Source organism: Scyliorhinus canicula, chromosome 3, assembly GCF_902713615.1.
Source record: "Scyliorhinus canicula chromosome 3, sScyCan1.1, whole genome shotgun sequence".
In the NCBI taxonomy this organism is placed as follows: Eukaryota; Metazoa; Chordata; class Chondrichthyes; order Carcharhiniformes; family Scyliorhinidae; genus Scyliorhinus; species Scyliorhinus canicula.
Genome location: NC_052148.1, coordinates 239,663,663 through 239,675,710, shown reverse-complemented (window position 1 = coordinate 239,675,710; position 12,048 = coordinate 239,663,663). Strand labels below are relative to the sequence as shown.

General features: G+C 50.1%; 1 protein-coding gene across 7 annotated transcripts in view; it reads right to left on the bottom strand.

Annotated features, from left to right (window-relative positions):
- The window catches only part of inpp4b (inositol polyphosphate-4-phosphatase type II B), a 1,043,608-nt gene that overhangs the window by 226,297 nt on the left and 805,263 nt on the right, over nucleotides 1–12,048 (bottom strand). The gene's annotated exons all lie outside the window — the stretch shown is intronic.

Here is a 12,048-nt window from a genome sequence, read left to right as displayed (position 1 = left end):
GGAGTCCAGTTACTAGTGGTGTACCACAAGGACCTGTTTTGGGGCCACTGCTGTTTGTCATTTTTTATAAATGACCTGGAGGAGGGCGTAGAAAAATGGGTGAGTAAATTTGCAGATGACACTAAAGTCGGTGGAGTTGTGGTCAGTGCGGAAGGATGTTACAGGTTACAGAGGGACATAGATAAGCTGCAGAGCTGGGCTGAGAGGTGGCAAATGGAGTTTAATGCAGAAAAGTGTGAGGTGATTCATTTTGGAAGAAATAACAGGAAGACAGAGTACTGGGCTAATGGTAAGATTCTTGGTAGTGTGGATGAGCAGAGAGATCTCGGTGTCCATGTACATAGATCCCTGAATATTGCCACCCAGGTTGAGAGGGTTGTTAAGAAGGCGTACGGTGTTTTAGCTTTTATTGGTAGAGGGATTGAGTTTCGGAGCCATGAGGTCATGTTGCAGCTGTACAAAACTCTGGTGCAGTCGCATTGGAGTATTGCGTGCAATTCTGGTCACCGCATTATCGGAAGGATGTGGAACCATTGGAAAGGGTGCAGAGGAGATTTACCAGAATGTTGCCTGGTATGGAGGGAAGATCTTATGAGGGAAGGCTGAGGTACTTGAGGCTGTTTTCGTTAAGAGAGAAGAAGGTTAAGAGGTGACTTAATTGAGGCATACAAGATGATCAGAGGATTAGATAGGGTGGATAGTGAGAGCCTTTTCCTGGGATGGTGATGTCTAGCATGAGGGGACATAGCTTTAAATTGAGGGGAGATAGATATAGGACAGATGTCAGAGGTAGGTTCTTTACTTAGAGAGCAGTAAGGGTGTGGAATGCCCTGCCTGCAACAGTAGTGGACTCGCCAACACTAATGGCATTCAAATGGTCATTGGATAGACATATGGATGATAAGGGAATAGTGTAGATGGGCTTGAGTGGTTTCACAGGTCGGTGCAACATCGAGGGCCAAAGGGTCTGTACTGCGCTGTAATGTTCTATGTTCTAAGCAACACAGACCAGATGAGGATAGCAGATTTCCTTCACTGAAGGACATGAGTGAACCACGTGGATTCTTAGGGCAATAGTTTCATGGTCATTGATGGACTTTAAGGGTAAGATTTTCCTGGCAAAGATCGATGGCAGGAAGGAAAAGCAGCGCTAAATCCGCCAGTGGCAATGGTGGCATTCTCTCCGCCATATAGTCCAAGACTTCAAAATAATTAACTTCAAGAATTGGGTCCCAGGACATATCAATGATGGGGCAGCCTCTGATTTGCCCGTCTCCCCAACAACCTAGAAACACAATGATTGGGGCGCCACACCAGGGGTGCCCAGATAACGGCAGGGGGGGGAGGGGTTCCATATTTAACTGATTTTGCCACTGTGCACTGGGACTCCTTTGAAAATGGCGCCTCAAGCATTGTGTTTCTAGGCCGCCCCATCATTGATATGTCCTGGGACCCAATTCTTGAAGTTAATTATTTTGAAGTCTTGGACTATATGGCAGAAAGAATGCCACCATTGCCACTGGCAGATATAGCGCTGCTTTTCCTTCCTGCCATCGATCTTTGCCAGGAGAATCTTACCCTTAAAGTCTATCAATGACCATGAAACTATTGCCCTAAGAATCCACGTGGTTCACTCATGTCCTTCAGTGAAGGAAATCTGCTATCCTCATCAGGGGCAAAATTCTCCGACCCCCAGCAGGGTCTGAGAATCGCCTGGGGCCGCCGAAAATCCCGCCCCCGCCGTGGCAGAGATTCTCCGCCACCCGGGAAGTGGCGGTGGCAGGAATCTCGCCACTCCGATCGGAGAGGCCCCTGCGGTGATTCTCCGGCCCGGATGGGCCGAAGTCCTGCCGCTGGGAGGCCTCTCCCGCCGCCGAGGTTTGAACCACCTCTGGAACGGCGGGATCAGCGGCGCGAGCGGGCCCCGGGGTCCTAGGGGGTGCGGGGGGGGGGCGATCGAACCCCGGGGGGGTGCCTCCACGGTGGCCTGGCCCGCGATCGGGGCCCCCCGCTCAGACTCCGGGCCAGTGCCCTGGGTGCACTATTTCTCCTCCGCGGCCGCCACGGCCTTCACCATGGCGGAAGCGGAAGAGAACCCCACATCGCGCATGCGCCGGCAGTGACGTCAGCGGCCAGCTGCCGCTGACGTCACTGCCGGCACATGCGCTGACCGGCGAAAGCCTTTCGGCCAGCCCCGCTGCCGGGGGCGCCGGTTTTTTGCGCCAGTCTTCTGGTGCAAACCGCTCCGGCGTGGGGCTGGCCCCCAAAGGTGGGGAGAATTCCCCACCTTTGGGGAGGCCCGACTCCTGAGTGGTTGGCGTTACTCCCCTACGCCGGCACCCTCCGTCACGCCGGGCAGGGGAGAATCCCGCCCCTGGTCTGGCCTACATGGACTCTAGATCCAGACTGATGTAATTGACTCTTAAATGCCCCGTGAAATGATCTTGCAAGCCACTCAGTTGAAGGGCAATTAGGGATGGGCAGCAAACGTTGGCCCGGCCCACAACACCCACAACTCCTATGAATGAAAAAAATGCACACACACAAGTCCAGAGAAATAGAAGTGGTATATGAACTGTAGTTTGGTAACTTGGCTGGCTTCCAGATGAATTGGAAGTCCTGCTGTTTTCTTTGTGGATGCGATTTAAAGACATGGGACGCGAATCTCCTGTCACGTTGGGCTCTCACTTGAGAGCAATATGGCCGGAGAGTGCCGGAAAAGTTCTCCAGCGAGCCTCTGATCCGCCTGATCCTCCTGATCGTCTCTGCACCTCCCGGGATTCTCAGAAGTCCCGCGAGGTGTCGGAGTGGGAAATGAGCGCGACCAACTGACGCTCGTGGAAGTAATCGTAAACCTTCTTACGACCTACCTGCGCGGGATCCAACGGTCTCCGTCGATTCACCGGCCGCCTCAGGGAGGATGCAGCTGGGCGCCAATCAGTGCTGCTCCACACAAACGTGGACCAGGCAGAATGACACTTGGGGGGGGGGGTTCCCGGGCCACCAGGGCAGTAAGGGTAAGAGCAGGGTGACTCCCTGATCCTCCCGCTAAAGGTGGACACCTTGGCACTGCCCAGCTGGAATTGGCACTACCACCCTGGCACTACCATGGTGCTCGGGTGGCATTGCCAAGCCAGCAGGAGCACTGCCTGGGTGCCAAGTTTGAGTGCAAGGATGCCCGAGTGCCAGGGTGGCACTGCCAAGAGCCATGGGGCGAGGGGGGCCTTGCCCATAAAATGAGGGTGGATGGGATGTTTGAAGGTTGGGGGAATACAGGGCAGGTAAGTAGTGGCCTCAGGGAAGTCGGGGGAGGGGGGGCGTGATGGGTGGGGATCCTAGATGGGAAGGGATGCTGTGAGGGGGCGGGACCCCATAGTGGGTGTCCTCACTGGGGGATGTGGGGTGGTGGGGGTGACATTGCCCATGAGTGAGGAGGTGGCAGACACACAAGTTCACTTGGGGATCAGGGCACCCTTTCAACATGACGGCCTTGTGGTGATATGCATCACTGTAGATACACAGGGGGTTGATGTAGATACACGAGGGCACTGTAAATACACAAGGGGTTAATGTAAATAAACTAGAACTAAATAAACACTGGAGGGAGCACCAGAGACATTGGGGACGATTCTCCGAGACCAACGCCGGGCCGGAGAAACGCCAGAACCGCACCACGATGCCCCGACGCCAGCGCGCGACTCTCCGACATGCAGAGAAACAGCACCATTTGCGCCGGCGTGTTTAGCGCGGCGCCGGCCGTGGGCCACGGGAATCGGCGGGACCGCTGATTCTCTGGCCCGGTTGGGCCAAGCGGCCGCTCCGATACAACAGAGTCCCGCCGGTGCTGTTCACCCCTGGTCGCTGCCGGCGGGAACTCTGCGGGAACGGTCGGGGGGGACGGCCTGTGGGGCGGGCTCCTTCATCGGAGGGGCCTCCGATGGGGTCTGGTCCGCGATCGCGCCCCACCAATCGGCGGGCTGGCCTCTTCCCCACCCCAACCCCGGGGCTACTTCCTAGCGCAGCCGGGGCAGATCAGGAAGCATCACACCCACCGCATGGATTAGAGCAGACTGGTTAGTTAGATCGAGTTACTTTGGTTAGATTAGCAGGAGAGTCGAACTCAAGCAGGAGAATTGTTAGCTGTTCAATAAATGTGTTAAATCTATCTCCAAGTCTGAACCTTCCTTTGTTAGAGTATACATCAAGGAAGCAGCTTATGCTACATGAAGAAGCATAACACAACAGGCCTGATCTCGGAATTCAGCTCCTAAGTGATTAAGTGCTATTGAATAACGGTGGGAACTCGCCGGCAGAGCCGGCAGGAATCTCCCTGAAAACCCACCACAAATGAACTTAGAAATGTTTTGGGAGAATCGCCACCTCTACCTGGGAACCCTCTCTCATCTCGGGTCCCACTGTTTAAGCGATTAGGTTCAATAGTTTGTCAACACCAGTTGAAAACCTTAGGTGATTGACTTGGTGACTTGCTAATGGGTACAGAGTGCGTGGTTCGTTCGTATTCCCTTGATTATTGTCCTTGATGGGTCTTTGCACACATGAGACGCAATACTGTTGCCAAAGAGAATCCCGGGAGAGCTCTCCTGCGGGCCTCAGGTCAGCCTCCGCTCCTCACAGGATTCACTCAAGTCCCGCAAGGCGTGGAGTTGGAACTCTGCCCAAAAGGGGCAGGACCAATCAGCACTCCCATAAGTAGGTCTTAAACTTACTTAAGACCTACTCACCTGAGAGAAAGCGGCCTCCCTCGATTCTCTCGCCTCCCCAGGGAGGCTACAGCCGGGGGCCTTTCAGCACTGGTCCACACAAACGTGGACCAGGTGGAACGGCACCAGGGAGTCTCCTGGGTCATTGGAGACGTCTGGGTGGTCAGGGTCAGTGCAGGGTGGCCCCCTGTCCCTCCCCCTGGAATGTGGGCACCTTGGCACTGCCACCCTGGCACTGCCAAGGTGCCCAGATGGCACTGCCAAGCCAGCAGGAGCACTGCCTGGGTGCCAGTGCAAAGATGCCCAGGTGCCAGGGTGGCACTGCCAAAGGTCAGGGTCTGAGAGGAGCCATACCCATGAAAGGAGGGTGGGGGGGGGGGGTTGAAGGGTGGGGGTGTGCAGAGCAGGTACGTAGGGGGCTCCAGTAGGTTGGATGGGTGACGGGTAGGCATCCTAGAAGGAAGGGGGTGCAGTAAGGGGGCTTGGGACCTGAAGAGGGGGCCTCCAGGGACCCCATAGCGGGGTGTCCTCACTTGGGGGATGGGGAGTAGTGTTCAAGTGCGTGGGGGTGACATTTCCCATGAGTGGTGGATGTGGGGGCCCCACAAGCTCACTTCGAGATCGGGGCACCCTTTCAAAATGGCGGCCAGATCCCTGAGTTCAGCTCCCCATTGCAAAATAAATTCTAAGTGTGGGTTAAACCGGTAAGAAAATCTCCAGGGCCCCATAAAATGACCAAGGTTCATTGAATCGAGGTGGAATTCACTGGCAAAGTTGGCAGGAAACTCTCTAAAAAACCTGCCATAAATTAATGTAGAAATCTTTTGGGAGAATCGCGCTTGGCAATGGGCCGGGCAATCCATTTAGGCTCTAAAATCGGGGGCGGTGCTACTTTTGTGATGCTCCGCATTGGCAGCAGCGGATGCGATAGACCAAATTGACAGAGGGGCAAGTGAAACACTGCTTAACCTGGAATGAGTGTTTTGGGCCTGGGATGTTAAGCATCGAAGAGGTAGTGCTTAAAATCTGGAATTCTCCGGCCGTATCCACAGCTAGAGTCAGGTGCTCTACGCTGCATGCCTGCTAGCCCCTGTTAGACAGAGGATCGGTGGCCATTTTGCACCATTTTTTTGGTCGTAAAACGCCACCGTTCCCACATATAATGATATATGTCATATCGTAACAGTTGTAGTATGCCACCAACACCCAGCTGAGTGCAATTAACAGCACAAATTTAAGACTGGAGTCTTTCCTGGTCAGCATGAGGCTTTTATTCACTGAACGTTTGCATTGTTGTGACTTGATGGATTTTATTGCAGGATTAAAACTGAAATGTTGACAAAAGTGGTGATGTGGAAAAAGTGAGAGAATTGGGTGACAGTAGCAAATTGCATCACCAGACACCTATTTCAAATCGCTTTTCATATTCCATAAATTCAAAGGCTTTTGATGCATTCATAACAAGCAGTTTACTTTATATTAAAATAGTGCATTTCCTCTGGTACTGTGCTGTTTCTAGATCAGCAATGGGATGAGAAGAATACATGGGTTGTTAATTTTTTCATAGCTTTCCTGCAATTACACATGGCTCGAGTGAACTGCTCCTGGATCTCCACATAGCAAAACTACCCAAATCTCTTCAACAGAAGCACTGACGACATTCAATTCAATTACTACTTGCTTTTATTATACGTCCATGAACAGCAGTTTTATAACAAGTGGATAATTCAGAAGTACAATATAAATACTTTCATTACAAAAAATGTCCTTGGTTGTCCAGAAGTCAAGCTGTTATTTCACATGATTGTGCCCAAACGTTTAGCTGCCAGAAGGTGAAGTTACTCTGAAAATCAGCTAGCATACAGCAAAAATGCCTTAATGTGCAGTTAGTTGGTGTGCTAGCACTAATGGAATGTCAGTGAAATTTTTCGTGGGGTTCGGAAATCCATCCAGGGACCAGTTTAATACATGTTAAAGTATAGAGGCCTTGGCAATCACTTTGGCGTAATAAAGGCTTTTTCCGCAACAATTAAAGGAACAAGTTCAAAACTTTACTTCCTTTCCAGCTAACACCACATTAATGTTGACTACGATAAGGAACTATTAAAGCAGAAAAAAAAACTTCAGGCGTTCCTGCACGCAACAAAGCAGTGTAAAGCAAGAAAAACAGTTTGCAACAGCAGCTTTATGCCTTCAAACTTCCTAAGGCACTTCATGAAGACATTACAAAACAGAAGATGACAGCAAGTCCCATAAGGAGAAATCTGGGCAGGTGGTATGGTAGGTTTTAAGTCATGTCTTAAAGGAGGAAAAAGAGTGGAAAAATATGGAGATTTGACGGAATTCCACAGCTTAGGGCCGAGGAAGCTGGAGGCATGGCTACCAATCGCAGAGTGATTAAAATCGGGGATGGCTGAAAGGTGCAAATAGGGCTGGAGTAAATTAGAGATAAGAAGGGGCCAGAATGTGGTGGGATCCGAAATATGGATCAGAAGTTTAAAATTGAAGTATCATGTAAATCAGTCAGCATATGGTGATGAGTGAAAGGCATGTGTTACAAGTTAGAATACGGGCAGCAAAATCTATGTAGAGTAGAGTGTGGGAGGTCAGCCAGGAATGCATTAGAATAGTAAGTCTGGAGATACTGCATGTGGGTTTCAGCAGAAGAACTGAGGCAGGCAGGGTTGAGCGATGTTAAGAAGGAAATAGGCATCATACTGATGGTGTAAATGTGGATGAAAGTTCATGTTGAGGATCAAATATATCTTGCTGGTTGCCAAAGGTCTAGTTTAGCCTCAGATATTTGCCAGGGAGAGGGATGGAATCAGTGGTGAGGGAGTGGGGTTTGTGGTGGGACTGAAAACAATAGCTTCTGTATTCCCAATATATTGATCATCCATTGCTGAATAAGCTTAAGAATGTGTGACAATTTAGAGACAGCAGAGGATTTGAGAGAGGTGGTGGGGTAGAACTGGATGTTTTCAATGTACATGTGGAAACTGAGGTTGTGTTTATGGGTGATTATTTTTGGGCGGTAGCATGAAGAGAAATGGGAGGGGTCCAAGGACAGTTCGTTGGTTGGGTGGGGGAGGGCAGGGAAGTTTCAGAGGTAAGTGTTCTAGAATGAGAAGTCATTGACGACAATTCTGTGACTACAATTAGATAAATAAGAATGGAGCCAGGCAAATGCAATCCCACTCAATTCGGTGATGTGAGAGGAGCTTGATGCAATCAACTATCTGAAAGGCTGAAGACAGTTGGGGTGGATATAGGGGTATAGTTTACCTTTGTCATTCATAAAGGATGTAATTTGTGAGCTCATCAAGAGCTGTTTCTGTGCTGGAGCAGGGCTGGAAACCTGAATGGAGGGAATCAGACATGGAGTTCCAGGAAACATGGGCACGTGTTTGGGAGATAATAGGCGGGATTCTCCGACCCCCCGCCGTGCCGGTCGGCGGCCGCTCACGCGGTTGGGCCTGTGCCATGGGGGCACTCTTTTCCTACGCGTCGGCCGTGTCAGCCTCCGCGATGGCTGACTCGTAGGTAAACCCCCCCCCTGTGCATGCGCGGGGATGACATCAGCAGCCGGACGCTCCCGCGCATGCGCGGACTCGCGCCGGCCGGCAGAGTCCCTTCGGCCCCGGCTGGCGTGGCCCCAAAGGCCTTCCACTCCAGCCGGCGGGGCGCATACCACTCCGGCGCCGGCCTAGCCCCTGAAAGTGCGGAGGATTCCGCATCTTTGGGGCGGGCCGATGCCGGAGTGGTTCACGCCACTCCATCCCGCCGGGACCCTCGCCCCGCCGGGCACGGGAGAATCCCACCCAATATGTCGGAAAGGAAAGGGATGATGATTTGCAAAGACAGAGGAAAGAAGGTTTTTTTTTTATTGAGGAGAGGAGTGATTTAAAGCAAAGCAGGGCAGTACCTGAGGAGAGAGAAGGTTATCAATGTCAGTTAACATGAGAGCCCAGCAGGGAAGTTAGGTAGTCAGTAGTTTAGTGGGATTTCTTTTTCTTTATTCTTTCATGGGATGTGGCTAGGCCAGCATTTATTGCCCATCACAAAGTGGTGGTGAGCTGCTTTTTTGAACTGCTGCAGTCCATGTGATGTAGGTACACCCACAGTGCTGTTAGGGAGGGTGTTCCAGGAAGTTAATCCAGCGACAATAAAGGAACAACGACATATTTCCAAGATGGTGTGTGACTTGGAGGGAAACTTACAGGTGGCGGTGTTCTCATGCACCTGCTGCTCTTGTCCTTCTAGGTATTAGAGGTCGTGGGTATTGAAGGTGCTGTCAAAGGAGCCTTGATGATTTGCTGTAATTCAGCTTGTACTCAGTGCACACTGCTACCCATGCACATTGCTGGTGGAGGAAGTTTATGTTTAAGTTGATGGATGGGATCAAGTGGGCTGCTTTGTCCTCAACAGTTTTGAGCTTCTTGAGTGCTGATAAACTGCTTTAATTCAGGTCAGTGGAGAGTATTCCATCAGACTTCTGAATGGTGCCTTGGTGGACAGGTTTTGGGGAGTCAGAAGGTGAGATGCTGGCCATGGAATTCCCAATCTCCGACCTAATCTTGCAGCCACAGTTTTTATATGACTAGTCCAAGTCAGTTTCTGGTCAATGTTAAATGCAAGGGTGCTAATAGTGTGGGATTCGGCGATGGTAATGCCACTGGATATCAATGCGAGACAATTAGATTCCCTCATGTTGGAGATGGTCATTGCCTGGCACTTGTGTGGCACAACTGTTACTTGCCACTAATCAGCCCAAGCCTGAATGTTGTCTTGGTCATGCTGTGTATGGAAATGGATGCTTCTGTATCAAATGGACTGCTTCCGTATCTGAGGAGTTGCGAATGGTACCGAAAATTGTGCAATCAGGAGCAGGAATTTCAATAGGAGAGTGTGTGGGCCAGTTGGGGTTTCTACAAGCGAGGAGTCAGCAATGAAGGCCTCGATGAATACTTTGGAGAAGAGGTACTGAGGGCTTATCCAAAGGGAAATCAACTCTGGGACAGCAGCAGCAGAGTAGGACTATTAAAGAGTACTGGGGGCTGGTGTCGGGACCTGAGAAGGTAAAGGATTTATCATGAGAGAAATGAGAGGAGCATAAAAATAGGACAGAGGGGTCTAGGAATGGCAAAGAGAAATGAAGTCAAAGAGGGAGAAAAACAGTAAAGTGCAAATGTAAGCGATGGGCTCAGATCAGGAGCTGCAGCCGAAATGCGCATACAAATGGAACAGAAAACAAATGCAATTTACACAGGTTAGTCACGTAGCATTAACAAAGGAATCAGCAGGGATCTCTTTACTGGATAGATTGAAGGAGAATGAGCTGCAGAATTAGAGAAAAGAAGTGGTGACACGTTGTTCTAGGTCTATGATTTTTGCTTTGCGTGTTGCAATTAGAGACTTTGTGAGAGGTCCCGGGTTTAATTCACAGCCGAGCTCTTTGCTTTTGGGCGGCACAGTAGTTAGCATTGCTGCCTCACAGCGCCAGGACCTGGGTTCAATTCTGCCCTTGGATGACTGTCTGTGGCGTTTGCACATTCCCTGTGTCTGCGTGGGTTTCCTCCAGTGCCCAAGTTTCTGCCCACAGTCCAAACATGTGCAGGTTACATGGATTGGCCATTCTAAATTGCCCCTTTGTGTCCAAAGGTGGGGTTATGGAGTTACCGGGATAGGGTGGGGGAGTGGGCCTGGGTAGGGTGCTCTTTCAGAGGGTCGGGGCAGACTCGATGGGCCTCCTCCTGCACTGTAGGGATTCCATGAAATCTGGGGCAGTGGAAAGAGGAACAACAAGATTGACTACTTCCGTAAGCATTGGAAAAGCTCATTTTTCACTCAACGAGAGACATTTTGAGCCCGTGTTCGCCGTCAATGTAACAGTAACGCGAGCCCAAAATCCTGCAAGATTGGAAATGAGATTGCCGTCGATGGGATCATGTTTCCTAGTTTTCTCTGCATCTTGCCAGTGATGTCACATGGGAACCTCATTTCAATATATTTAAATATGTTTGCAGATCATTAAAGGGCTTGCCAGCCACATGACCCCTTTTGATAAACACCGTGCTGACGCAACTTCACATCAGTGAGGTTCATAACAGGAAAATAAGAACGGGAATCAGTCGAGGGTGAAACGCCGTGGTGAAGATAGTGGCGGGTGGGGGTGGGGGGGGGCGTGGTTTCCCCCAATGCTTGCATGGTGGGGGCCTGATGCTTGTGGGGGCATGCGTACTCCATGTCAATGTGGGGGGGGGGGGGTTATTTGATCGCAGATCAGGGTGCCCTTTAAAGATGGTGCCCTCATCTCTGTGGAGCGGTCTTTCCGCTCTATCAGGCCCCACCCCACCAGAGTGATTGTGTAAACCATGACACCCCCCCCCAATTCTCTGTGTGCCAGAAAATCTGGTCAGAAAACTTAGTTGTGCATTAGGTACAGGCCGGTTTTCAGTCTGAACCTGACACACTGGAAAATTTTGTAAAAATTCAACCCACTGAATGGGGAGGAACCTCTCACTAAAATGGTCATACACAATTTTGCCAATTCTTTATCTGTACCAAGAAGCAACATGAGCTCTCCACTGGCAGTAACAGTAAAAGTAACAATGGTACTTAAGATCCCTAGGGAATAGAGCGTTGTGTTCTCCCACACACGTAACTCAAACATCTCTGTAACCGTTGGTCTTTACCAGATGGAATGCCACTATAAACATCCAAATGACGCGCAACCACTGTCAATGAATTATGCACATAGCGTGTGATTTGAAACAGCTATTGTGCCTTTCGCACGTGTTCTTCTTCAATTTCTTTAAATAACTAATCAAGTATCTGCGTAGTGAAGCTTGATAGGAATCATTAGCTGCTTAATTTCACATAATGAACAAACAGATCAACAATTATGATTAAATTCATTTTGTTCAATCAGTACAAATTATCTTGCAATGAAAAAGTAAAGAACAAGCCATGGTATTCCACATGAATTTTTAAAAAACTAACACTTCAGTGACTGTTTTGCATAATCCTTTCTTTGGGGAAATTGATCACAAAATCCTGAAATGTGCCAGTGATTTATAATCCCGCCATCTGATCCACATTTCCAAAGGTCCTGCGAAATCACCGTGAATGCATTTAAAAAAGGCTAAAATTTCAAATACGACTTACCATTCTGCCTGTGGATCAAAAATTATTACACCACCTAGAGTTGGTAGCACGGTAGCACAGTTGCTTCACAGCTCCAGCGTCCCAGGTTCGATTCCTGGTTTGGGTCACTGTCTGTGCGGACTCTGCACGTTCTTGCAGTGTCTGCATGGGTTTCCTCCAG